This window comes from Tamandua tetradactyla, chromosome 3 (genome assembly GCF_023851605.1).
Source record: "Tamandua tetradactyla isolate mTamTet1 chromosome 3, mTamTet1.pri, whole genome shotgun sequence".
Classification (NCBI taxonomy): domain Eukaryota; kingdom Metazoa; phylum Chordata; class Mammalia; order Pilosa; family Myrmecophagidae; genus Tamandua; species Tamandua tetradactyla.
The window spans coordinates 55,049,334-55,074,370 of NC_135329.1; the positions used below are offsets into that span (position 1 = coordinate 55,049,334).

Sequence of the window (25,037 nt, forward strand, 5' to 3'; positions counted from 1 at the left end):
CAAACCAAACAGATGGTTTTGTCATCACGTGTGCTGCCAGTGTGTGGTGATAGAGTAGTTGCCTGGTTCTTCTGGCCAGATTTGCTTTCAGAGCCGTATTTATAAGAAGTAGCAAAAGTGGCTTTGCTTCTTTGGGCAGACAGAGTGCATGTAGGACAGTGTGGAAGGTTGGTGTTTCACTTTGGCTGGCTCTGATTTTACCCATGGCTTGCTGTTATTTCAGTTTTTATTATAGGCCTCGCACAAATATAACAGAGGCAGGATGTTTTAAATCATCACGCCATGGCTCTCTTTTGTACGCCATGGCTCTCTTTTGTATAGCCCGAGGCCTTTTGGCAGACTGATTGGAAAGCTAGATACATTAAGGGAGTGAAATAATAGAAAACATAGAAGGAAAATTCAGGCATCTCTAAGCTCTGGAAAGAACAGCCAGGGTGATGCAGGCTGTGGTTTCGACTGGAGGAACTGGTAGCAGGTGTGGGAGTGGATGGTACCTGTGGTGTGGGGTTGGGTTGGGTCAGGTGGGAGAATGAGGAGCTTTGCATGACAGGCTAGTGATTAGAACACTGAAAAAGCAAAGCAGGTTGTTTTGTCAGACATTCTGAGAGTCTGAGGGTGGCCATGGTGTTGGTACCCTGAGGACTTAGTTCAGGCAGTGGTTGAAGGATGAAGGTGGGGAAGCCTTCCAGTGAGTGACAAGAAGAGAGGCTCTTAACTGGGGTGACTTTACCACCACCACCAGCGGACATTTGACAAATACTGGAGGAGGCATTTTTTATTGTGACTGGGGCAAAAGGTACTACTGGCATTTGGTGGGTAGAGGTCAGGGATGCTGCCAAACATCTTACAAGGCACAGCACAACCGCCCTACAACAGAGAGTCATATGGCCTAAAGTGTCACCAGTGCTGAGGTTGAGAAGCCCTGGGCTGGAAGTTTCCAAGGAGATGGGAGGCTTGGGGGTGGGATGGGGAGGCACCTGGAGCTGGCACACTGAGGGGCGGAACTGCTCTTCAACCCCCATCCCTGAGGAAAAGAGGGAGGCTCTTGGTGGACCTGAGTTTCTTTCTTTTTAACATTTTTTTAATTGTGAAATAGAGCATATATACAAAACAGCAATAAATTTCGAAGTACATTGTAGCAGGTAATTATAGAACAAATTTCAGAATTTGGTACGGGTTACAGTTGCACATCTCAGATTTTTCCTTCTAGCTGCTCCAAGACACTGGAGACTAAAAGAAATATCAATATAGTGATTCAGCAGCCATACTCATTTGTTAATCCTAACTTCTCTATTATAACTCCACCTTCTCCTTTGATCCTTCTCACAATTTTTAGGGGTATTTGGGCTAGCCCCTAAGTCTTTTATTTAAAGCTCTAATTCCTGCCTCCCTCTTACTTTATTTCTTTTTTTTAAATGTTTTTATTGACAAAACCAAGGAAAATACAAACATGAGCATTCTTTTTTTTAAACTTTTTTATTAATTAAAAAAATTAGCAAACAAAACATTAAGATATCATTCCATTCTACATATAAATCGGTACTTCTTAATATCATCACCTAGTTGCATATTCATCATTTCTTAGAACATTTGCATCGATTTAGAAAAAGAAATGCAAAGACAACAGAAAAAGAAATAAAACAATAATAGAGAAAAAAAAGATTATACATACCATACCCCTTACCCCTTGCTTTCATCTACCACTAGCATTTCAAACTAAATTTATTTTAACATTTGTTCCCCCCATTATTTATTTTTATTCCATATGTTCTACTCTTCTGTTGATATAGTAGCTAAAAGAAGCATCAGACACAAGGTTTTCACTTTCACAGAGTCTCATTGTGAAAGCTATATCATTGTTCAATCATCATCAAGAAACATGGCTACTGGAACACAGCTCTACATTTTCAGGCAGTTCCCTCCAGCCTCTCCACTACATCTTGAACAACAAGGTGAAATCTACTTAATGAATAAGAATAACCTCCAGGATAACCTCTCGACTCTGTTTGGAATCTCTTAGCCATTGACACTTAGTCTCATTTTACTCTTCCCCCTTTGGTCGAGAAGGTTCTCTCAATCCCTTGATGCTAATTCTCAGCTCATTCTAGGGTTTTTCTCAGTCCCTTGATGCTGAGTCTCAGCTCATTCCAGGATTTCTGTCCCACGTTGCCAGGAGGGTCCACACCCCTGGGAGTCATGTCCCACGCAGAGAGGGGAGGCTGGTGAGACTGCTCGTCATGTTGGCTGGAGAGAGAGGCCACATCTGAGCAACAAAAGAGGCTCTCTTGGGGGTGACTCTTAGGCCTAAATTTTAAGTAGACTTGACCTATCCTTTGTGGGGTTAAGTTTCATATGAACAAACCCCAAGACCGGGGGCTCAGCCTATAGCTTTGGTTGTCCACACTGCTTGTGAGAATATCAAGAATTCAACTTGGGGAAGTTGAATTTCTCCCCGCTCTCACCATTCCCTGAAGGGGGCTTGCAAATACTTTTCCAGTCACTGATCAAATCACTCTGGGATTCATCAGGGCATCACTCTGGACAAACCAACAAAAATCTCATGTCCTACCTGAGATTCCAAGTACTTATGACATTCAATCAAACTATCTATATGAGTTATATTAGGAAATGCTCTAGTCAAAATCTAAATTTTATAACAAATAAACATTTTTTGCTTTAGTCTCACACATAAGGTGACATTTTAAAGTATTAATATCATCTATTTTCAGCACCCTGCAATAATGACATTCCTTTGTTCTTCCTCATGCAAAAACATTTTTAAAATTTGTACATTGTACATTTCACTATTATTATACACTCTAGGCATTCCTAGATTATACCATCTCGATCTTTAACATCTATCTTTCTTTCTGATTTCATATATGTCCCCAGCCCTTCTCCCTCTATCATTCTCACATGCAGCTTCATTCAGTGTTTTAACATAATTACATTACAGTTAGGTAGTATTGTGCTGTCCATTTCTGGGTTTTTGTATCCAGTCCTGTTGCACAGTCCGTATCCCTTCAGCTCCAATTACCCACTATCTTACCCTAATTCTATCTCCTGATGGTCTCTGTTACCAACGACATATTCCAAGTTTATTGACTAATGTCAGTTCATATCAGTGAGACCATACAGTATTTGTCCTTTAGTTTTTGGCTAGTCTCACTCAGCATAATGTTTGCAAGGTCCATCCATGTTGTTACATACTTCATAAGTTTATTCTGTCTTAAAGCTGCCTAATATTCCATCGTATGTATATACCACAGTTTGTTTAGCCACTCGTCTGTTGATGGACAGTTCCATCTCTTTGCAATTGTAAATAATGCTGCTATAAATATTGGTGTGCAAGTGTCCGTTCCGTTTGTGTCTTTGCCCTTAAGTCCTCTGAGTAGATACCTAGCAATGGTATTGCTGGGTCATATGGCAATTCTATATTCAGCTTTTTGAGGAACCGCCAAACTGCCTTCTACAGTGGTTGCACCATTTGACATTCCCACCAACAGTGAATAAGTGTGCCTCTTTCTCCACATCCTCTCCAGCACTTGTCATTTTCTGTTTTGTTGATAATGGCCATTCTGGTGGGTGTGAGATGATATCTCATTGTGGTTTTGATTTGCATTTCTCTAATGGCCAGGGACATTGAGCATCTCTTCATGTGCCTTTTGGCCATTTGTATTTCCTCTTCTGAGAAGTGTCTGTTCAAGTCTTTTTCCCATTTTGTAATTGGATTGGCTGTCTTTTTGTTGTTGAGTTGAACAATCTCTTTATAAATTCTGGATACTAGACCTTTATCTGATATGTTGTTTCCAAATATTGTCTCCCATTGTGTAGGCTGTTTTTTTACTTTCTTGATGAAGTTCTTTGATGCACAAAAGTGTTTAATTTTGAGGCGCTCCCATTTATTTATTTCATTCTTCAGTGCTCTTGCTTTAGGTGTAAGGTCCATAAACCCACCTTATAATTATGAATTATAAGATTCATAAGATATCTCCCTACATTTTCCTCTGTTCTATGGTCTTAGACCTAATGTTTAGATCTTTGATCCATTTTGAGTTAACTTTTGTATAGGGTGTGAGATACGGGCCCTCTTTCATTCTTTTGCATATGGATATCCAGTTCTCTAGGCACCTTTTATTGAAGAGACTGTTCTGTCCCAAATGAGTTGGCTTGACTGCCTTATCAAAGATCAAATGTCCATAGATGAGAGGGTCTATATCTGAGCACTCTATTCAATTCCATTGGTCAATATATCTATCTTTATGCCAATACCATGCTGTTTTGACCACTGTGGCTTCATAATATGCCTTAAAGTGAGGCAGCGTGAGACCTCCAGCTTCGTTTTTTTTCCTCAAGATACTTTTAGCAGTTCGGGGCACCCTGCCCTTCCAGATAAATTTGCTTATTGGTTTTTCTCTTTCTGAAAAGTAAGTTGTTGGGATTTTGATTGGTATTGCGTTGAATCTATAAATCAATTTAGGTAGAATTGACATCTTAAAACATGAACATTCTTAACATATGAGCATTCCATACTTGGTGTACAGTCAGTGGCTTACAGTATCATCACATAGCTGTATATTCATTACCATGATCATATCTTAGAACATTTGCATCACTCCAGAAAAAGAAATTTAAAAAAAAAAAGAAAAAACTTATACATACCATACCCTTTACCCCTCCCTCTCATTGACCACTAGTATTTCCATCTATCCAATATATTTTAACCTTTGTTTCCCCTATTTTTTTCTATACCCCTTACCACTCCCTTTCATTGATCACTATACTAGTATTTCAATCTGCTCAATTAAGATTCTTCCTTAAGTAGAAAAGCTTAGACTTCTTGGGTGGTGGGGCATATAGAAGGCCCTGGGGAGCAGGAAGATGGGAGGGTGAGAGCTGAGAATTAGGATTCCTATAAGGCTGGGGTGTGTGCCTTGCAGGGGCTGGGAGTGGGGAAGACCAGCAAAGGCTAGTGGAAGCGTTCAGACTCTGCAGGAGCCAAGGGATGTGGAGGAAGATGCAGCTTGGAGAATACTTAGGCAGGAGGGACAAGTCTCAGTGACCTCTTGGTTGTGGGGGAGAGGAAATGGTGGGAATCCAGGAAAACACCCGGGTTTCTGGCTTGAGTAGGTGGAAATTATAAATAGAAGAAAAAAAATCCCTGCTTTTTTTTTTTTTTTTTGGTTTGTTTTTTTAACATACTTTGATGGTTAATGTTGCTTTCTGACTTGATTTTTTTTTTTTTTTTTTTTTTTTTTTTTAAAGGAAAGACAGAGAGAAGGAAGGAAGGATAGAAGGAAGGAAGGAAGGAAGAAAGGGAAACATTTTTTAAACATTTTCTTGTTTTATTGTATTCTGTTTCTCCGTTTTTGTTACATGGGCTGGGGCCGGGAATCGAACCGAGGTCCTCCGGCATAGCAGGCAAGCACTTTGCCCGCTGAGCCACCGCGGCCCGCCCTCTGACTTGATTTTTAAAAGCAAATGGAAACGAAGTTTTTCACAATGCCTCAAATCTTAAGGCTGGAGTAGGAAGTTTTTCGGTTGCATTGTGAATTTTAGATTAAGACTTATTTGATACCTTTGGAAAGATTAGGATTCTGTCTGCTTTCTGGAATTTCCTTAGACTCTCAACTGTGTGATTAAAAGCTAGATTCTGAGCAACCAGGAGAGAGGGGTCCATCTTACTCCTCTAGGAAAGGGCATTGCACACAATGGGCCCTCAGTATTTTTCCTTTGCTTTGAGAGTGGTTGTCTTGAGAAAAACTAGTGAGATAGATGATCAGGTCTCTTCACATACTGGAAGATTTTGAAAGTAGTTTCTTAATACCTATTCCAAAATAAAGGTGAACCGTAGGGACAGGGTGAGTGGTGGGTGGTGGGTACAGGGGGTATAGTGGATATAGGGTGGATGGTGATGTGGGAGGATGGGTAGGGAGATGGGTGGGGGATGGTGGTGCAGGGGAGATGATCGTTCATGGGTGGATGGTGGTGTGGGGTAGATGGGTGAGTGGATGGTGAAGAAAGGTGAGTAGCATTTTCTCTCTTATTTGTAGCTCCATGTAATGTGTGGTTCTTGTTGGCAAGTTTTCTTGCATGCATCCACTGTTTTCCCTTCTTCTACCATTGGGAAGGGGGTACAGTGTTCTGCTGACCAGCCGCAGCTCTGTCCTCGCACTGCTAGATTTTGAATCAAGTTCCACCACTTACTAGAACTATTTTCTGACAGGTGACTTAATAATATTCTCTAACCTCAGTCTCCTTTTCTGTAAAATATGAACACATAAGAATGCCTATTTCATGGGGTTATTGTTGGAAGATTAAGTGAGATAATTTGTACTCAGCCCAGTTTAAGCATGCAGTAAATACTTGGTACTATTTGAGCCATTTTATCTGAGCTTGAATCTTGGCTCTGCCACTTACTAGGTGAATAAACTTCACTGTGCCTCAGTTTCCTTAACCTGTAATACAGAGGGGTAATAATAATAGCTACCTCATGGAATTGTTGGGAGGATTAAGTGAGCCAACAGTTGTAAAACTCTTAGGCCGGTACCTGGCATATGGTAGGTACTCAATAAGTGATACTTTTATCACTATGTACTTTCACACAGATTAGTTTATTAATTATGCACCCACACTACAAATTCAAATTATATTAGACTGAAACTTTTGTGTTCTTTGAGGAAGTCATTTCTTCTTTCAGGAGCCTCAGTGTCCTCACCTGTAAGACTAAAGGGCTATACTAGGGGGATGGGTGGTATTTGACAATCTCACTTTTAACATTCTAGGGTTCTGTAAACAGATGTACTTTCCTTGTCCCTGGTTTTACTGGCCTCCAGTGTCATTCTTTAAAGCATTGTCTTACTGTACTGTGGAATCCTGATCACTTGTGTCCAGCATCATGTGCAAGCTCTTTCATCCCTGGTGTTACTTAAAATGTCTTTCCCAAAGGGCCTTTTCTGTCCTATGTCTCCCTTGAGATGGGAAACTACAACAACTTGAAGTTTTTGTGGTGTAAGTAAGTAGTGTGTTGTGTTTGTGTGGGGAAGGGGGCAGTGAGTTGAGGAGTGGTGAGATATTTGTTTCCTTTTTTGGTCAGCTTTATTGCAGTGTAATTTACATAGGAGAAAATTCACTGATTTTAAGTATTTCATTTGGTGAGCTCCGATGAACAGTCATGTACCCATCATCATAGCTATGAGTGAAACATCTCCATCACCCCAAAGCATTCCTTTCTGTAAACTAATTTATTGGTGATTCACTGTCCCTTTTTTGAATTTTCTGCCTAGGTAATTATGTCATTCTTCCCTTCCAGTCTGTTTGCTTGCCTTTTATTTGTTTCTCTTGCTTTATTGCAGGCTCTAGTATTGAGTAGCAGTAGGTGAGAGTGGAAATCTTTACCTTGTTCCCAGTCCAAGGGGAAAGCTTTCATTCCTTCAGCATTAAGTATAACCTTAGCTGCAGGTTTTTTGTAGATGCTGAGGAAGTTCCTTTCTATTTCTAAGTTTGCTGAGAGTTTTCATCATGAATGTTGTTTAATTTTGTCAGATCTTTTTCTGCATCTATCAAGATGAGTATATGGTTTTCCTTTTTCAATTTGTTAATATGGTAAATTACCTTACATTTTTAATACTGTGACTATCCTTGGGTACGGAAGCCTGATGTGTGGCGTAAGCACCAATTTTGTTGTCACCATTTTTGGATTTGAGGATTAGCTGTACTTTACTTCATAATTATATAGTACATTCAGAGTTAGTGACAGCAGCTATTCTACGTAAATAGTCTCTCCTTTGGGGTGTGATCTGTTTAATTATAGCTCTGCTGACCTTTTTACTCTTTCATTATATTTTGGGTAGAGCAAAACCATGTGGGGTGGTGGCTGGGGGATGGTAGTGGTGGGATAATAATAACAAACATGCCTGTAGCCTTTATTACGCCAGATGTTGCTGTAATGTAGAAGCATTTAATTCTCACAACAACCCAAAGATGCAGGTACTCATTTTACAAACAAGGAAATTGAGGTCCTGCTTCTTGAAAAGTGAGAGAAGTAAATTGCATTTTAACTAACATTAACCGTGTACCATTTATATGCCAGCAACTTTGACCCATCTAACTGGTACGAACTTTTTAAATAGGTGCCATCCACTGTTCTATAGAAGATACTGAAAGAGGTGTTTGGGTAACTTCCAAGGCCACATAGAAGAAGCAGGGCTAGATTCAGTGCACATCTTCTGTTTTCAAGTTGAGTTCTTGCCACTGCACCACTGCCTTTTGGGTGGTTTTTGGAAAAGAATTGTCAGGATGAAAAAGCTAGATAACTTCATAGGGCAATGTAGACAGGATTTTCAGTTTGTCTTCACAGATTTATCTGAGTATAAGGATTAGTACAAAAACACATTCTAAAACTAAATATTGTTACTTCAGCATATTTGTTAGGGCAATAATAATCTTTCTTAATTCAGCATATGCCCAGGAAGAAATTTTATTAATATTAAGAAATGATGTTGCAGAATTTTTGGTTGAACTGCTGTGCACATGAAACTGTTCTCTTAATAGTTTTCAGTGAAAGGTTTTCTGGGAAGCCTTTTACCTGTTGCTACTTTGTCTGCTAAGCTATGGTGAGATTAGATGAGTTTCTTGTACATACTTGGAGTTGAGTTTATAATACATACATGAAAATTAGTTTAATTGATATGAGTAGATACTCATGTCTCAGCCAAAAACATACTGTAATTCTTCTATTTTCGATTTCATATATATTTTCGATTCAGCCGACATTTATTAAGCACATACTTTATGCCAAACATTGTGCTAAATCAAGGGAAGAAAGGAGAAATTAAAAGAATGCTATTTTTCTCAGGGCCTCAGTGGATGAATTCAGTCGGCAAAAAGAGGGATAAGTGCCTGGCAGACAGAGGATCCTCTTGGTTGCATGTGTTGGAGTCCAAATAAGTTTCTTTATGGGGCCATGCTATGCAGATTAAGAGCTTTGTTATTAGACAGGTATGACTTCTTACCATTTAATCACTCCATAGTTCTCGGCAAGTTGGTTGACCTTTTTTAGCTCTGGTTTTCTAATATGAAAAAGGAGGTGAAGGTCCATGTATACTTCACAAGTGGTTAGTGTGTGTTTGTTTCCTTCCTTGGAAGCGAGGCCAGAGGTCTGTACTCTGTGTTGGAGTGAAACTTTTTTTTTTGGTCAGACGGTAGTGAGAGGCATTATTTTTTGGTAATTTGCAGAGGGACATCCAACTTGGACCATGGGAAGTAAAGGCTCAGTTCCTTGCTGAGACTGCCATTTGCTTTTCTAGAATCTAGCTCAGTGCCGGCACCTGGTTGTGCTACATAAATTTTTGCTGAATGAGTGTGTTAAGTTTTACAGTAACCTCTGGCAGTGTGCTTCAAGAAGATTTTTCTCCTAGTAGGGTTACCACTTCAGGACTTTGCTGCAAATCTCGAACAGACCCAGCCCCTTGGAGTAGCTGTGTTCTCCTAGGTGGTGATGGGTGCTCAATGTGTCTTCATGGTAGACTAGAATTAACCCTTGTGTTGGAAGAGTGAAGCTGCTGGGAAGAATAGCTGGTGACCACAGCACTGTTAGAAGTGGTGTGGCCTGAGAGCCTGCAGTTCCTCACGATAGGAGGATGGATTCAAAGAGAAAATTGACAGCTGATCACCATTTTATCACTTTTTGTTTGTTTCCTTTACTGCTCCGACTTTTCTTTTTCCTAATGCCTTTATGGAGGAAACTTTCCTTCTTTGAGGGAGTGTGATGTTGGGGAAGCAAGTTTTGATTGTGTGATGATTGCCAGGTGAGACTCTTCCAGCTATTCAGACTATTAGGTATAAGAACTTGATGTGCATTAACTCCTGCTTGGTCCAGTTACATTAAAAACCACAGCTGCAACACACATTTTGCTCAGAAAGGGAGCAAAAACAGACTTGTGTGCTTTCTTTATTTTGTCCTACCGAGAATGACAGGTTTAAATTTCATAAAGAGAAGTTTATGGATTAATAAAGGTTTGTACTGTAATTTTCAAAAATAGGAATTTTTTACCATAGTGAGCCTGGAAAAATATTTTATAATCTACTTTTTGTCCATAGACTTTAAATCTAATTGTTAGTTTAGGAACTCAGATGGAAAGTGTGACTAAATCAGAGAAAGAATTCCTAAAATGATATTTTGTTTAAAAACATCTAATTGCTGGATATCATGCAGATGGTTTAATTAAAGTACTTTCAAGATCTAGATGGGTGGAAAATAGAAGACGTAACTATTTTTCAGAGAGGTAAGGATTGGAGAATGAGGTAAATTTTCCATTTAGAGAATCAGAAGCTTGTTTGTTTTAAAGCAGAATGAGTATATAACTGGGTCATTCAGGTTATTCATTTGTTCATTGTTCATTTATTTACTTATTTATCTAACAATTGGATTGTCTACTATGCTAGTTGTTGAGAATTCTAACTATGAGCCTTCAGGGGTTCACAGTCTAGGTGTGTAGTTAGATAAAAATAGTTAAGAAATAGTGTGGTAAAAATAGCCAGCAAATTTTGTTCCCAAAAATGAGAGGTGTTGTGTGTGTGTGTTTATTTTAGTTTCTATGAGGTATGTGTATGAACTTTCCTCTTGAAATTAGTGGGGAAAACTGCTTTTCTATGAACTCATCAAAAAAGAGTTTGAGTGTATTCAGGCCTTCATATGTAGGATACTTTAGCAAGCCATTAAGATTAGGATTAAGTAAAGATGCTTGACTTTGGAAGATTAAGTGACTGTTACTCTGCGTAGACAGAGAGGGCCCGGAAAGATTCTTGAGTGAAGCTCCAGAGCTTTATGATTCAAATAGAACAGAGAACCCTTTATGAGAACACATGTACAGCACCTAGCACAGACATGTGATAGAGTTAACATCCACTGGAAGAACAGGACACTGAAAAACCACACTAAGTTAAGGGGCTTCTTCACTGGCCCTTCTGCCTCAGTGGCATTTATATTTGCTTGGCTGAAGGACAGAATCGTCAACTTGGGTTCTCACTAAGATTGTGCCTCTAAGTAGACAATGCGTATTGACTGTGCACCAAACACTTTACCAGGCACCTAGGAATGTTTATTAAAAGAGCAGGGGATGCAGAGTATGTTGAGCAGATAATTAAAAAGTATTAGAACAACAACAACAACAAACAAACAAACAAAAAGTATTGGCGAAGTCCCTTGAGGGATAGGAGAAAAAATAAAATATGAAACTATTAAACTTTACTGCCAGGGAAACTCTGATACTGTTCCAAATATTTCAGACTCCCAAGTCAATAGGCCAAGATCTTGAGGCTTGCTCTTGTGAAGCTTATTTATGTAGCAGAAAAGCTAAGCCTACCTTCAGTTTTACTTAAGAGTTACCTCCAGAGGACCTCTTTTGGTGCTCATATGTGACCTCTCTCTCTCAGCCCAGCTATGCAAGTCAAATCATTACCCCTTACTTGGGATATGACAATCAGGGGTGAAAGTTTCCCTGGCAATGTGGGATATGATTCCCAGGGATGAGCCTGGCCTTGGCACTGTGGGATCAACAATGCTTTCCTGACCAAAATGGGGAAAAGAATTATAGCAAATAAGGTGTCAATGGTTGAGAGCGTTCAAGTAGAGTCAAGAGGCTACTCTGGAGGCTGTTCTTATGCAAGCTTCAGCTAGATGTTGCTGTTTATCATGGTTTGCCAAACCCCAACCAAAACCATTCCTGCGAACCCTAAAGAACACCTAGGGCATTATATAAGATTCTACAAAGGTTCCATGCAGTAGGGTAGCTTTCCAGAAACATTCAACCTGCAGATGGGTTCCTAGGCCAGATAAGTCCTGAAACCCAGAGGGGCCAGCCCAGAACATCAACTAGTTTCATCCCCCATCCCATATTATTGATAGCCCTTTCCAACAAGAAAAGGTTAGAATGGGCATAGCCCTAAAAGATTGGGAGAAAGATCAAAAGTGAAGGTGGAGTTATAACAGAGGAGATAGGATTTTACAAATGAGTATGCTGCTCCAGTGTCTTAGAGCAGCTAGAAGTAAAACTTATAATTGTGGAACTGTAACCCATACCAAACTCTGAAATCTGTTCTATAACCAATTGTTGCAATGTGCTTTGAAATTTATTGGTTTTTTTTTGTATATATGTAATTTTTGACAATAAAAAAATTTAAAAAGAGTGGGGGATAGATTTAATATACATATATACATAATATAATTAGAATTTGGACATGGAGGAAAAATACTTTCTCTTAGGCATCATAAAAAGAATGGCTTGGACTTGTTTATTTAACCTTTCTGCAGAAAGAAATTGTTTTCCAAGGTGAAGTAGTGGTACTTGAATTTCCCTGCGTTTACCCAGCACTAATTGAACACCTACCATGATGTAAAGGTGAAACGTGAGAATCATATAGGTATCCAGGTTTGGCTATGAACTTTTTTCTCTTATTATTAGCATAGCCTTGGCAAGATATTTAACCTTGCTTAACCTTTTGAATCATTTCTTTGATGGTTTTCCACTTTGCTGGACTGTTGGGGGGATTAACAATGCATGATACATGGTGGGTGTTCAGTACAAAGTCGGAATAATGATGTTATTTAATGGAAATTCCAGGAACTGTCCTTGATGTTGAACGCAGAGAGCTGGGATCCTCCCAAGCAAGGGCTTCTGTTCTGATAAAGATTAGTAACGCCTTTGTTGATTGAGGAGGATGTTTTCTGGATCCTTTGATGGGTGTAGTACGGAACCTCTGGGTGTCAGCTTTGCTGCAGCTGCTGCTGCTACTACTACTGCTCCTGGGAGGGCTGCCTGAAATGGAGCAGTCCTGCAGAACCAACTGATTTATTCTGTGCTTACTCTGGGTCATCCCCTGTGCTAGGGGTAGGACATTCTGTAAAAACAAACCCTAAAAGATTAATCATAACTTTATTTTTGGTCATTTCTCAAAGTGATGTTAATTACCTTCTATAAGCTGCACTTAGTTTCTAAGACTCTTTTGTATGTATTGCTCTAATATTTACTTACATTTTCCCTGATCTTCCTATCTAAAATGGAACCACTCTTTACTTTCTGTTTGTTCCATCAGTCAAAAAATATTTATTGAGTACCTGCCGGGTGCTGATGACACACAAGTGAACAAAGCATTCAAAAAAATCACTGCCTCAGTGGAGCTTTGTTTTGCTTTATTTCGCTCATAGCAGCCCTCATTATCTGACATCGTATGCCATGTGTTTATCGGTTTATTGTCTGCCTCCTCACTAGAGATACTTGAGGGCAGAGACTTTGTTTTGTTTACCACCAGATTCCCAGTGCTCAGAATGGTGCTTGGTGCACAACTCTATAAATATTTTGTTATTTTGTTTGTTGGGTCCTGGCTGCCAGAAAGGTGGCCCCAGTGGTGATTATCTAATAATCTAAACTTTAAAAACCAGGGTGCACGGGTAGTTCAGTGGTTAGAATGCCCACCTTCCATGCGGGAGACCCGGCTTCAATTCCCGGACCATGCACCCCCCAAAAAATAAACCGTAAAAACTAGTGTGTGGTGGGGTGGTTGTTTAAGTGTAAAAGAACAGGAGGGTGGTGTGGTCCAGGAAGGGGAGGGAGCTCTGGATTGGGCAGCAGGAGGCCTGGTTTCAGGGCATTGACTCTGCCCTCCCGACTGCTTGACTTTGGACAACTTGACCTTTGTGGATAAAAAGAATAGGTGGGATTTCCTGTAAAATCTCTTCAAAAACATGCTCCATGAGTATCAAGAGAGGTTGTCATTTCAGTCCATACTCCCAAGACATTTAAAATAAGTGGACTTCACCAGTTTTTGATTTTTATATGTAACTTTTCAGGAACCCATATACTATATTGAGCACGTGAACCTGTGTGAAATTTTGCACCGTCCAGCTGTGTATGTAAGATTCGTCTTGGGTCAGAAATAAAAAGAAGGACTGCTGCATCTTTCTGCAGCTCCTGGTGCCGCTTGTGTGCTCGTATGGCGTGGAGCTGGGGCCTCTTTAGTGCAGCAGCAGCTGAGGAGACTCCATCTCTCACCATGACTGACGAAAAGCCCAAGGAAGGAGTCAAGACGGAGAACAACGCTCATATTCCTCTGAAGGTGGGGCAGGACGGTTCTGTGGTGCAGTTGGAGATCACGAGGCATACGCCACTTGGTAAACTAATGAAAGCCTGTTGTGGACGCCAGGGTTCGTCAGTGAGGCAGAGCAGATTCCGATTGCATGGGCAGCCAGTCAGTGAAACAGGCACACCTGCACAGTTGGAAATGGAGGATGAAGATACAATTGATGTGTTCCAGCAGCAGATGGGAAGTATCTGTTAAAAAGAGATCCTGCCACTTTACTCCAATGACTCTACTCCTACAGACCAAGAACACATTCTCAGAAAAATTGCAGTTTGGTTTCACGCATCCCGACTACTACCATATAGTTTTCTCTGTTCTTTCATTTTACCCTTTTCTGTTTCTTTATTGTACATCAAGTAACTCGTGTATGTGCATAAGCATATTCCTTTTTTTTTTATATACCAAACGGCCAATGGTATGTTTTAATCGACATCAAATGGAGATGGGATGGGGAAAAATACTGTAAAAATACCCCCTTTTCTCCATTAGTGGCATAGCTCATTCATCTCTTATCATTATATTCTGGTAACTTATTTTGCTGTCACTGTATAACAAAAACCAGCATCAAAAATCATTGTTTGATTGGAAAATCTTAATGTTTTTCATTTATCATTGTAAAACCAAGGATAACTTTATAACTTTTTTGTACATAGTTAGTACATGTAGGGCAGTCTGTCTTTAAGTAGGGATAGATTCTAAAAGAAATGATAGAAAGTTTTTCCAAGTCAAGTGTTTTGTTGTTTAAATAAAATTCGTATTTTAGAAAAAACAAATAAAAATATATCATTAAATTGATAACTCTTTTAGTCTCCAGTATTTTAGAGCAGCTAGAAGTAAAAACCTAAAAGTTGTGAAATTGTAACCCATGCCAAAGTCTCAGATATGTTCTGCAACTAATTGTGGTGCTGTGCTTTGAAATTTATAGTTTTTTGTGGATATGTTATTTTTTACAAAAAAAGAAGAAAAAAAGTAGATTGTGATGATAAAAAAATATTTAAGCCCTCTAGCCTCTGGAGCAGCTAGAAGGAAAAATATGAGAGGATCATATGGCAGCCCATGACAAACTCTGGGCTCTGTCCTGTAACCACTTGTTGAAGAGTGCTTTGAAAACTATTGCTTTTTTATTTCTTTGCTTTGTATATATGTAATACTATACAATAAAAAAAAGTTAAAAAAAAAAGAAGGCTTGTAAAATGCTTTTAGTTTAGTAGTCTTTAGTACAATGTGCCTTTCTTGCTTTTCTGCTCTTGATCTATGGCTGCGTGTTAAAATAATTTAGCCCATAATGATTCCTTGGCATGGGAAAGGCATGCCTCTGAGAAGTTAAATGGCTTGTACACAAGCCCCTGTGCCAGTGTGTATGTAGAAAACTCATTGGGTAGTTTTTTTTTTCTCCCTGCAAATGTTGTATTAGATGCAGGCAGGGGGTACTCAGTCTTTCTTGGCGGCTGCTTTCTTCATGGCAGCAAGGACGTTGCTCAGCTCCTCTGTTTTCCTCTTGGCACAGATGTGTTTCCCCACCCATTTCTTGGTGAACTTGAGGGCCCACTTGTCCTTGGAGACCTTGAGCAGCTCCATGGCGTGCCGCTCACAGGGGGCGAAGCCACGCACCTTGTGTCCTGCACGAATGTCGTGTGCTTGGTGAGGTGTCCGCGCAGCGACTGTGCCTTGGCTTGCTCACATTCTTGGTCACCTTATGGCTCTTGTCGAGGCCCATGGCCACGGGGTAGTGCAGAGCCATGGTTGTTGCCTTGCAGTGGCTGCCACGGCGGAAGGGCCGTTGAGTAGTATTTTTGCTGTGTCTTCTGCCTACAGCCCTTGGCCTGTTCATGAGTTTTGATGGTGTGGGCTGCAGGGATCTGCTATTGGGGAGGCAGCAGCTGGAGACCTTGATGAGAATGAACTCTCTGCCCCTCAATTAAGGAGACTTACTTGCCCTTTGCCAGAGAGGCCGGCTGTCCTGGAAGGATTCTAAATCACCAGATGCCCGGGGAGATTCAGCCGGTCAGCTTGGCTCATCTGCACAAGGCCAATCCATTTAGCAATTTTCCTGCCTAATAGGATATTGGCCTCATGGACCTTATTCCCTCCTGTGCTTCTTCCTGTCCATCGTTTAGCTTTCTGATTTGAGTGCTTCTGTGGATTTGGTGGCTACTTCCACTAGGTGGGTTTTCTAAGTCAGCTGGTATAGTGGAGGGCATATGGGCCTTGGCATCTGGGTTCCAGGGTTCAAATCCCACCTTTGCTGCTGACTGGCTCATCTGACTTTGGTCTTAAATCCTTGATTTGCCCTCAGATTCCTCATTCAAAAATTTGAGAATGATAATAAATCATTAATTAAATGAAGCAATGTTTAGAAAGTGTGTAGGCCAGTGCCAGGCACTGTAGGTGTGTAGGTGTTCAGTAAATGGATGCTATAGCTATTGGTTTTTTTTGCACATGCTTAAGCCTCTCTCCTCCTTGCTCCTCCTTACTTCATGTCTCTTGCAAATCTAGTGCAAACTCAGCTGCCCCAGGAAGCTGTCACTGCTTGGCCCCATTCCTCACTCCCCTCCATACTCTGATAGCCTCTTTATTATGTGTCCTCCCAGCTCTTAGGCATAATTATGCTCCACTTATCTAGAGGTCACACTTTTAGCAACCTGTGCCATCTGGAACATATCCAGGAACCAGAAGTCAACAGAAAAGCCTCTAAGCTCAGCTGCCTTAGAGTCTAGGCCAGACGGTGAATGAAGAAGGCAGCAGCCGAAGGAAGGAGAGCCAGCTGACAGCAGTGAGATATGACAGGTGGCACAGAATAAAAGCACAGTAGAGTGGGGCCATTTGGTGTAATGGCCAGCGGTTCTGCCTTCCTTGATAACCAGTGAAAGCATCATAATATTACAAGTGAGGCACTCTCTTATGTTTTTAATAATTATGAATATTAAAGTAGAATTATGCTCAGCTTTTTCTATTTAAGAAAACATGGAAAGTATGAAGTTTGTTTCACTAGGATTCCCAAGCAGGGTGTTTTCTTAAAAACCCTTTGGTATTTTGGTGTCATGTTTTCTGGATAATTAATTTATGTGAAAGTCTTCATTTTTCAAGAAAGGTGAAATACTTAAGAGTATAGAGGAAAGAACGTGGGCTTTTGAGTTGCAGTTGAGGGTGTAAATCTTGTTTATTCCTGCCACCTGTTTCTTGGATGACCCACTGCAAGTAACTTTTTGAGCCTAGTTTCTTCATTAATAAAATGGGTATAATAATACTTATCTCAGAGGATTATCATGAGAATTGGGTGAAAACATTTTCTGTAAAGCATCTTATACATCGACACTCAGTGTGTGTGTCCATGGCATCAAAAGTTCAATCCAATACTGCAGTAGCTCAATTCAGTTCTCACTCTTCACTGTCTGGAGTCAGGCCAGACCCCCAGGTTAAGGGCTCCTCTAGAAGGTTGCCCTTTAGATACCAGTCACAAGTCTGGGGTCCCAGACCACTCATGCTTCTGATCAACTGGCTACAAATTCAGGGGTTCCTATGACCCCCTTTGGTTTTGATAGTTCACTAGAACAATTCACAGAAACTCACTGAAAGTGCTATACCTAAGATTATGGTTTTGTTATAGTAAAAGGATACAAATGAGAAGCCAAAAGAAGTCCTCTCTGTGTGGAGTCAGAATGTGTCACTCTCCTGCCACAGAGTTGTGTCTTATCAATTGTGGAAGCTCATCTGCCTTTGAGTGTCTTAGGGTCTTGTTACATAGGCATGATTGATAGAATCAGTGTCCCCGTGGTTGAGCTCAAGCTGTAACCCCCTTCCCTCCCAGAAGCTGGGGAGGTGGGCTACAGGACACGGCTCAAAAACCCGAACCACCCAATCATGTGGTTGGATTTCTGGTATCCCAAGCCTCCAGCCCTAAGACTGCTGGTATGACTGCCCTCCTTCTGGTTCTCGCTAGACTGTGAACTGCCTGGTATAATCCTGGGCCCACCAAGAACAAAAGACAGTCTTATCACAGGAAATTCCAGAGATTTAGAGGTGGCTTCCCCAGGAATTGAGGACAAAGGCCCACCAATTTTTCATTCTGCCATAGTGTGCTGATTTGTTTTGCTTCCCTATAGTTTACAGCAATGACTTCTTTTCATTTCTACTGACCAATTACATGGTAAGTTTTTCTTATACCATTTGACCTGTATGTAGTGTACAATGGTATGGTAAGTTCTATGGTCAGGGACTGTACTGGTTGGAAAGGATGTATGTCCCCGAGAAAAGTCATGTTTTTATCAAAATCCCATTACATAAAGGCAGAATAATCCCTATTCAATACTGTATGTTTGAAACTGTAATCAAATCATCTCCCTGGAGATGTGATTTCATCAAGAGTGGTTGTTAAACTGGATTAGGTGATGACATGTCTCCACCCGTTTAGGTGGGTCTTGATAAATTTATGGAGTCCTATAAAAGAGGAAACATTTTGGAGAATGAAAGATGCAGAGACAGCAGAGCAGAACGACATAGCCACAAGAAGCAGAGTCCACCAGCCAGCAACCTTTGCAGCTGAAGAAGGAGCATACTTCCCAGGGAGCTTCCTGAAACAGGGAGCCAGGAGAAGAAACTTAGCAGATGATGCTGTGCTTGCCATGTGCCCTTCCAGATGAGAGAGAAACCCTGAACTTCATCGGCCTTATTGAACCAAGGTGTCTTTCACTGGATGCCTTAGATTGAACATTTCCATAGACTTGTTTTAATTGGGACATTTTCTCGGCCTTAGAACTGTAAACTAGCAACTTATTAAATTCTCCTTTTAAAAAGCCATTCCGTTTCTGGTATATTACATTCCTGCAGCTAGCAAATTAGAACAGGGACCATGTCCTTGATCATGGTTTTTAAATATCTCCAAATTCTTACCAAAGTGGTGCATGCCAGTGTTGACTCTGGTGTGAGGACAGTGTTTGACAGCAGCGAGGCTGGTCCTAGTGTTCATCGGTCACAGAGGACCCTCCACATCTCTGAATTCAGAAGGGCGTAATTTGTCCTAAATGCTTTTGTAATATTGACTCTGCAATCTCTTCCAGACTTAAATGCTAAGATTCTACGTACAACACTTTAGCGTGCTTGTGGACAAGCACGTTTGTGGATAGGCAGCCCAGGCAGGGACTGAGAACTTGTCACTTAGCCAAGGCCACAGAGCCAGTTTGTGGTGGAGCCAGGCTGGCACTTGGGTTTCTTGGGCCTGTGCAGCCTAGGTTTCTTTCCACTGTGCTACATTGATGGGACTCTAATGTCTTGTTCTTCCTGCTGAGAGGAAGAAGAGTCTCAAAATTCTACCCTGAGAGTACTTTACATGTGGAGTGAACTTAGAATGAACTTGGTCTGTGAACCAAGTTCTACGGCTTAGCTCTGCCCCTGCCCTCGCTATCTGTCCCAACTTGCTTCATGTCTCCAAAGGGGACTGTAATGTTTCCCTCAAATAGTAGTTTTCATTTCTGCAATGATTGTGGTGTGAAAAGAGTTTCAAATTTATAAATTTAGCCACGCATTTGGATTGGTCTTGTGCTTGGCGAGTAATTTGAAGGAATATCATAAGGCCATGTTTGACGCAGACACCTCCCATAAGAGCTTGCTAAGATTGTCTTAGGGAAAGGATCATGTTGAGATGCATATAGATAATTCTTGAGAAGGAATTAACTTGTTACATAGACTGCATATCCGTGACTTAGCAGGATGGAATTTATAGAGGGGAAGGGTGAAATTTCATGGTCTGTCTGAGGATGGAGTGGTGGGATGTAAGCTTAAAACCTCTTTAAGAGCTAAAACCCATCCAAATCATGTTCATTTCCTTGAGCTCAGTAGCCTGTTCTTAGCAGGTGTTTCTAGTGTTTGCTAAGTTGAATTGGGTATATCACTGCATAGCCAGGACAGTAACACCCTAGGTCATTGGTCAGGAAGGTATGTTCCTGAAAACATACTTTGCTAAATTTTTTTCAGATTTTTGTTTTGGACTGGTCCTGCTCAGGATCTGTGAAAAGATCATAGGATTTTGAAACTGTCATTTCCAATCCATCAATGGTTGCATGCTATGGTAGAGAAGGAGGGCAGGATTTGGAGTCAAATCTGGGTTTACATCTCTTTACATCTGTACTGCTTTTCTTGTTTAATCAGTTCACTTAATCTCTTGAGCTTCAATTTCACTATCTCTAAAATGAGGAAAATAACATCTACTCTAACAGCTGCATAGGGTTGTTATGAATCTAAAATAATACACATGATCTCCTTGAGGACAGAAAGTCTATCTTGATCATTTTTAGCATTTAACAGGCTGCTTGACAAAAGTGGGCATTTAATGCTTGTTGAATAAAATTCTGTAAAGTTTACTGCACACATGCTGATTATTATTATTAATAATTCAGCTAGTTTATGCTAGGCACTGGGGAAGGAACATGAACTGTAAACATGATTGTTTCACTTGTCACGGCTCTCAGAGTTCCAGTGGTGCCCCAGGTGTCATGCATGACCCTTGAGAGGGGAACGGGAGGTGCTGGATACCAGACATGGGGCCCTTTTGCAGTGGTTGGGGACATGGGATCTTCATTCACTTAATAGGTCATGTAAGGCATAGAGTGTTTTCCCATTCCACAGCAGGCACAGAAAGGTATAGGCCCCCAGGGAGAACACTGCGGTGTTCTTTTACTTTAGCTGAATCTGCAAATAACAGTCATACATGGTTGAATATGATTTAAGTACCTAAGAGAGGGACAGGTAGAGCTCAGTAACCATAAATCAGATCCAAGATGGGGTGGAGGCATCTTAGCTTCTGAGATACTGCATCTCTTCCCATTAATCTGATACAGAGAATTAAGCAATAACTGCTGGAGGTGAAAAAGGGGTCAGAGATTAAATAAAATGCAAGGAAGGATCCTGGGCCATCTGTGAGTAAAGCACTGAACCCAGGGATTCAGAATAAATCAGACACAGGCCTTACCCTCACGGAACTTAAATCTAGTGGGAGGTGGTGCGATGGTGGCTCAGTCTCAGAATTCTCGCCGTGTGAAAGACCTGGGTTTGGTTCCTGGCGCCTGTCCATGTTAAAAAAAAATTTAGTGGGGAAGACAATTTTTAAACAATGAACTGTAAAATAAGGCAGGACTAAATTAGGTTTCCTGAAGGGGGTTATGTTCAGAGGACATCTGAAGGGTTTTACTTGGAGAAAGGGGGTGGAAGTGAGAATAAGCATTCCACTTGAAGGAAGAGCGCAAACACATTCACAGAGGTGTGAAAACCCACGGTTTCTCCAGAGAATAAGTTGTCTGATAAGAATGAAGCATGGAGGGTTGATAAAGAAAACATGAAGAAGAGAGGCTCGAAAGGAGGAACAGGGTCAGCTTGTGGAGGGCTTTAAATGTCACATTAAGGAGTTTTTGTGAGCAGAGGGGAGCCCTGCGACTTTTCGCCAAGCCACTCTTATCAAAAAAGGAACTGAGGTCTGGAGAACCAAGGTCCTCAGGCTGATGGTGAGACCTGGAGCTTGACTTCCCTGGGGGCCTGTTCCCTGCAGCTCTTACATGTAGTGGTCTTTGGGGACTCCCATCCTCCTGGTGAGTGCTGAACACTTGAAAATCTGGCTGGGTTTGCCTTGCTTGCATGGGCCTGGGCACAAGGGATGCCATGCACTGGGGATATGGAGAAATTTAGAGGCTCAAAGCTGAACTGCTTATCCCCATGTTCGTTGAGTGAGTTTTGCACTTTGAATAACTCAAGATAACATGCGTATTTTATACTTTAATGAAAATAGTCGTTCATCCATTCTTTCCTTGTCCTCCGTTCTAACTGGCAAGTGCTGGAACTTTGTGACCACTGGGAGGAAGTGTGGGTGGGGACAGTGGGGAGAAACGTGTTTGTTCACTTCATTCAGGAGGGCAACAGACATTTTTCCCTATCAATGAACTTTTGATAAGCAATGGACTGTATTTGTTTTGGGGGTTGAGAAATAGAGTGGCCAGGAGGAAATTAGTGTGGAGAATGGAATGCCTTTGAGAATGATGTAAGGAAAAGGTCCTTGGAGCTGGGAAGCAGTGCTGGCTTCCCATCCGGTGAGGGAGCTGGCAGGAAGGAAAGTTGTATGGGAGTTTATTGGTGGTAGTAAACAGGACCTGGGTTGGGCCCGAGGTGAACTGAGAGGAGACTGGACAGAAAGTGGGTGCCAGAATCTCTCACTTTTTCCTTTTTTAAATAAATTCATCCCCTCCTCCATATATCATCTGAGTTCATTGAGTTTCTTTTGTCAGTTATTGTTATGAGGCAGACTGGGCATCCTGGGTGAGTAGATTTCCCAGCGTTGGCCTGAAGAACACTTTCCCTCTGGGAAATGCTGGAAAGAGTGGCCTCACAGTCTAGGAAGCCGTGAACTCACACTGCGTGTTCACCAACATGCATTCTGTTCTTGGGTCAGTAGGGCCAGGTGGGGCCAACAGAGGGCCGGAGAGGGTGATGCTGAAACTGAGTTTGAGTTTAAGTAACTGAGCCTCGGAGGTTGACTAGCAGGTGAGAATTGAAAACAATCCAAGAACAAGTGAAGGTAGAAAAATCTATTTTAAAGGCCTTTGGAAGACCCTTAAAGAATTAAGGAATACGTATGGATAGTACCTGGGGTCCCATTACTGTCTGAAGGCGTTCACACCCACCCTCAAAAGCCATCTGTGCTGCCCTCAGCTCCATCCTATTCTACGTTAAATCTTAGTGATTAATAGTGTCTTGGGAGTGAAGGGAATTTACAGTCTAGACATCATGGCTTGAAACTTTTTTATACCTTATTCAGGGAAAGAAAACTGTTTGCAGTTAGTCCAGTCACTTGAAAGAAATAAATGGGGTGGAAAGTTAAGACATATAAGTAATTTTTTGTGTGTGGTTGTTGTCTTTAGTTTTTCTAATCACCTTCATTGAGGTATAATCCACATATAATAAATTCACCATTTATTATAAATTTAAAGTGTGCGATTTGATGTGTTTTGTCAAATGCAGTCAGTCATGTAACCAAAGCAGTGATCAAATAGAAGAATCCTATCCCTTCAAAAAGTCCCATCCTCCTACTCCCAGCTCCTGGCAATCATTGATCTTCTTTTTGTCACTGTTCTTTTGCCTTTTATATAATTTCATGTAAATGGAATCAGATTATCCTTTTGTACCTGGCTTCTTTTCAGTTAGTGCCTTTTAGATTCATCCACTAATTTTGCATGTAGCTTTAGGTTTTTCCTTTTTATTGCTGAGTAATAGTGTATTGTATGGTTATTCCACAGTTTATCATTTCAATAGTTGATGGATATTTGGGTGCATTTGGGTTCTTTCCAAAAAATAAAGCAGCTGTGAACATTTGAGTTCAGGTCTTTGTGTAGACGTTTGCTTTGTTTTCTGCCTTAGGTAAATTCCTAAGAGCTGGAAGTCTGGGTCCTATAGTAAGTTTTGTTTCACTTTATAAAAGGCTTACTTGCTCTTTTCTAAGGCGGTTAACCATTTACAATCCCATCAGAAATCTTTCAGGTCATTATCAGCACAGATCCCAGTGCTATTGGGTGCTATCAGCTTAGGCCACTCTTGTGGTTATGTAGTAGAATCTCATCCTGGTTTTCATTTACATTTCCCTGATAAAATAATGATGTTCAGCATCTTTTCATGTGCTTATTTGCTGTTTGCTTATCTTTTTAATCTATATTTCTATGCTTACATCATATAAGTTGCTTTTTATATCATGAAATACATCATGAGAGTTGAATTGAACAAATATTGAATGTCTCCCACTGTGAGAAGCTGTTGAAGAGAAATGGAACATTTAGTTAACATTAATCTGAAACAAGATTCTGGAAGATGTACTCTGAATGATACTTCAGGTACTCCTGGGAAATGGGATAAATCATTCTTACAGAAAATGTACAGAATTTGTAGCCTGCAATTTACTTTTAAAAAAATCTCATAAATTTTTTTTTTTTTGAAGAGATGATTTCACAACCTTTTGTTACTGTGGAATGATTTATTTGATAAATGAACACTGGAGCTGAAAGAAATAGGAGTCTGGTTCTGTGCCTTTGTTGCCAGGGAGGGAAAGGTGATATCCTTAAAGATGATATAGTTCAAACCTTCTCCCAGTTTTACAGAGTTGAAAGGACTTGTCTATGATTATGAAAGGAATAAGGGGTAGAACTGATGCTGCAACCTTAAGGTTTCCCAGAGATTCTTCTGGGTTTCTGCAAAACATCAATACCAGTCATACCTTTAACATTTCCAACAATTGTTTAAGAGACTCACACTCTGATGTTTGCATCCCATAGCAGCAAGGTGATATTACCAAAGCATTTTTAACTCTTGATAAGCATCAGACTGTGGAAAAAAGGCCATCTTAGTTATTTGCATGCATGTTGATAGCACATTAGGTGGTGAGGAAGATGTAAAGACTGGAGTTGCTTCAGTGACGTAGCTCTAAAGTTAGGTTGGTTTTAGTGTCTATTTTGATGAAGGAATGTGTGCAGATCTGATTTTTTTTTTAAATATAGGCAGGCACTGGGAATCAAACCCGGGTCTCTGGCATGGCAGGCAAGAACTCTGCATGCAGAGCCACTGAGGCCTGCCCAAGATCTGAATTTATAGAAAGACAAATACAGGTCTAGAGTCTTCCTAATCAATGACACATTTACAGGTTCAGATGTATTTACAGATATGGCAAGAGAAAAACTGTTCTCAGGTATCCTGAAAAAACAAGCTATCCCGGCAGCACAGTTAATTCATTTATTGAATACTTACTTACTGGGTGCTGACTCTGTGCCAAGCACAGCTCTGGGGTGATCAAGACAGAAAAAAAATTAGCACAGTGGTGGGCACAAATGTGTTATAGGTTAGTGGTTGGCACATGTGTGTGCTTGTACTGCCTT

General features: G+C 40.7%; 1 protein-coding gene and 1 pseudogene across 2 annotated transcripts in view; one reads left to right on the plus strand and one right to left on the minus strand.

The window, feature by feature from the left end:
* Positions 1 to 25,037, plus strand: part of ASAP2 (ArfGAP with SH3 domain, ankyrin repeat and PH domain 2) — a 240,691-nt gene that overhangs the window by 28,907 nt on the left and 186,747 nt on the right. The gene's annotated exons all lie outside the window — the stretch shown is intronic.
* LOC143677303 (large ribosomal subunit protein eL36 pseudogene) lies at positions 15,571 to 15,880 on the minus strand (annotated as a pseudogene).